The sequence below is a fragment of the Stegastes partitus genome, unplaced genomic scaffold (assembly GCF_000690725.1).
Source record: "Stegastes partitus isolate 25-593 unplaced genomic scaffold, Stegastes_partitus-1.0.2 Scaffold14, whole genome shotgun sequence".
Taxonomy (NCBI): domain Eukaryota; kingdom Metazoa; phylum Chordata; class Actinopteri; family Pomacentridae; genus Stegastes; species Stegastes partitus.
The window spans coordinates 1,725,363-1,729,292 of record NW_007577745.1 but is presented as its reverse complement, the minus strand read 5'-3'; positions in this window follow the sequence as shown (position 1 = coordinate 1,729,292).

Sequence of the window (3,930 nt, the reverse complement as noted above, 5' to 3'; positions counted from 1 at the left end):
CCTAACCCTAACCCCATCTCAGCCTATCCTAACCCTAATCCTAACCCTAACCTATCCTAACCCCATCTCAGCCTATCCTAACCCTAATCCTAACCCTAACCTATCCTAACCCTATCTCAGGCTATCCTAGCCCTATCTCAGCCTATCCTAACCTAATCTCAGCCTATGTGCTGGTAAACCAGTGCGTGCATGCTGGTGGACTTGCTATAAACATTATACCTGCTAAAAGTTCACATTAGGATTGTCATTGGAGGCATTTCAGCGAATCTTGGTGCCTGAATACAGACTGACAAAGCCATAAGCACGGCTGTAGACCTCATGCAGCAAGCCTCATAATATCCCAATGGTTTAGCATGCGCCAATCCATAGTGTGTCCAATGCAGCATGCCAGCAACACTCGGATGACCTAGTACGTCCATTTGGATTTTGTATTACGAAAGCCAGCATGCTCTTCTGGCCATTCTGACCCAGAATCCTCTGTGCAGTTAACAGTCACATACATACTGTACATAGGAGAGTGCACAGACAGATGACAGCTCATTGAACACAAGACTGCGGTGGTGAAAGCTTGAGGCACAATATTATGATAAAGTAGTATGTCGCCATTGGATGCAGTCTGTGAGGGCAGCTCCAGGACTGAAAGGAAAAACAATAAAAGGAAAAGAACAAAGTAAGTGATTGGGAGCACAGCCAGAGATCTTTTTTTTTTTTCCTTCAGCCGAGTGCTTCGAGTGCGACACCTAACAGTACAAAACAAGACTATCTTCCCCAGAACAACGCTGTCAGATCTCCCCATAACAACATGTCTGCCTTCATGTGTCAAAGCCCTTTGTTGCCTGTAGTAATGACAGCAGGAAGTAAGGATGTTGTCCTAACCAAACCAAACCTGAACCAAACTGTTCATTTCATCATTAAATTGATTGGTTTTTTCAACTGTGGTTTGTCATGGTTTTGGAAGACAAAGAAAACCTGTTGCTGGTACGATGGAGGCGTGAGATCAGGAAACATTTACCTGTGTCATTAATGTTTGGCCAAAACTGCGACCTTTAAAGTAAAACATGAAATAAATGGCTTGGTCACTCACTCACGTCAGGTCAACACCGACCTGTAGTCTTCGTACTAAAGTTTGACTGTGAAGTGACGGTTTGGAAGCTCACCTGAGTCATACTCAGAGCACAGAGGACATGCTTCGAAGAAAAATGGCAGAGACAGATTACAGATTAAGCGTGCCGCATCCAGCTCTCTAACTCTTCTTTCTGTCTCTTTTCTCATGGTAAATACCTTCCTTTTCTCTGCTTGGAGAAAGTAGTGGGAAACAGTGAGTCAGGCTGGAGTGCTGAGAGCTGGACCGGACTGTTAATGCTGCTCAATGAATTAAGAGTCGGTTCTGCTGGTTTACCATTTGAATGACTGGGAGGCTTGGGAAGGTGCTGAGCTCTGGGCACAAAGAGATGCTTCACAGCCCAAATGCACTTTGGTTCACATCTACATGTCTAAATATTTGCTTCCAGGAACACAGCATGTTGCGTATAAGTGGGAATACATTACACTGTTCAACAACACACAAGAAATGTCAGCTGTTGTTGTTTCATGTCAGACTTGTTTACAAATGGCTTGATCATCTTTATTGTAATTTAACCCCCAAAAGGTATTTCTGATGTGTGTATTTATTACAGCGAACTTGGAATATTCCAGTCACGCCTTTTAAAAAAGACCAAATGTTACAAACTGTACCAATTAACATAGTTTTGTACATAACATCACTAAATACTGAAGCACAAGATGAAAAACCAGCACATCTAAATAACATTAGGACAATAAATGAATGCCCAAGACACCTCCTTCCATGCAAATGATGTGTACATTCATCAGAGCCCAGCTGACCGTCTAAATACGTCTCATTAGGCAGCTGTCCATCATGCGTCTACTGGCAGCTGCTTCATTTCCACTGTCAGTCCTGCACACACACATACATACAAGACCACAGTGGAGGTTCATATGGCTTGACCAGGTCTCTGTCAGAAAGACAAGTGGAGGATACCAGGATAAGCCTCCCAGTGATCAGAAAGTTCAGCCAGCAGTCGGCTGTGGTGAGGTGTTCCTGGTCGGTTTGTTGTTCATGAAGCCGTACCGTCCCACCATGGCCAGTGTGGGCGTCGTGCTGACAACACTGATAACACCCTCCAGACCTACAGAGAAAGGGGTTTCTGTGAAAAACCATCAGGTTTAACCTGTGTAAGCCTACACCTAGGCACTGCTCATCAAGCAGGTTACGAGTTGTGCTCATCAAATCACGGCTAAAAGGTCCAGCTGCTAATTCTTCCATCCGAGGGCTTTATTTTTCAAGGTGACTTGTAGGGAGTAGGATGGTGGCGGTGTAACGGCCACACGGCGCTTTCAGCAGCCTGGTCATCAGTGAGCCGAGCCCATCAAGTGAGTCCTGATTACAAGGACTTTCCTTTACAGGAAGCCCGCTGAGGGCGCTAGTTATAAAAATGTCACATTTCTGGGGAAAAAAAAAAAATCATTCCAAAAGTTTAGCTTTGTTGCCAAAGTCCATGATAAAGGCCAGACAGAGACTGTGACCACTGCTCCCTCTGTGAGATCCATCAGGTGTGCTGTAGGACTCATCTGGTGTCGAGAGACTACAGAACACATTCAGAAAGCAGCGAACCAGCAACTGTGGCAGCTGAAGACTCATCAGAAAGCTGCTCAGTGGGCAGATTGCATGTTTTAACATGTTGTATTTCAGAACTGATGTTCTTATTGTTTGATTGCTGATTGTGTTTACGTTGCATACAGACGGACAGACGGGAAAATGCATTCCTCTCTTACAGCACATAGCAGCAGCACTATGGCTGCTTCCACCTCAGATGGAACAGACTTTAGCTCAGGATTATAACACTGGAGGACACATTGGTATTTAAATAAAAATGAACCAGAGATAAGATTCAATGATTTCTCCTCCTTGAAGCTGAAATCATTTCATCAAATGTTTCAACCATAAATCACAACAACAAAAATTGAGATGTTAAAGATCTACGTGATCCAAATAGCGTGAAACTGTTTGCATCTGCTAATGGCACAATTAATCACACGGGCTAGCGCATGTGTCACACAGAACAACACATTCTTTTCATTTCCACATCGCACGAAATTCCCCTCTCCCACCGACCTCGCTTTCTTTTCTGCAGCAGGAATATCTCCAGGCAGCCTCGCAAGACAATGACACACAATTACCCAGAGCAAAAAGCACTGTGGCACTGACAAATGTAGTTTTTACTGAGCAGGAGACACTATGTTCTCACATCAGAGTTAAATACCTCCTATTTATCTCAGCCAAGGCAAGAGAGAGAAAAGAGCAAAAGGGGAAAAGGAAGGCAGGGAGAGAGGAAGTCAAAGTGATCAAGACAGACAGAGAGAGGGGGAAGCAAGCCGTGGGCTATGGAGACATTGCAAGACGTTCCATGACAACCGAGCAGGAGGATTCTGAACCGCTTCGTCCTATGTTCCTATTAAGAACGTCATATGCCGAGTGAGGACTTGCACAGCGAGGTGCAGCTGCACGATGACCTATAGCTTATTTCTCACGCAGAGATGAGTGGCACAGGCTATTTGGTGCAGCTCAACTGAATTGAAACTGACGTAATTCAGAAACACTGAAAAGCATTTTCATTTTATATGAGTCACAGTCAAGGTCTTTGATCACAGATGAACAGTCTCATATACCAAAGTTGAATCTCTGAAATTCTGGGGCTATTGAGATGAGGAGGGCGGATATAAAACAGCAAAGTGACTCTGGCATCAAAGGATGTCGCAGCAAAGTGCAGTAGAAAAAATGGAAGAATAAACCATATGAACCAATAAAAAATCACAGGCACTACATCTCTAAACAACTGTAAACATAAAGACAGTCGCAGATTGAGGCGA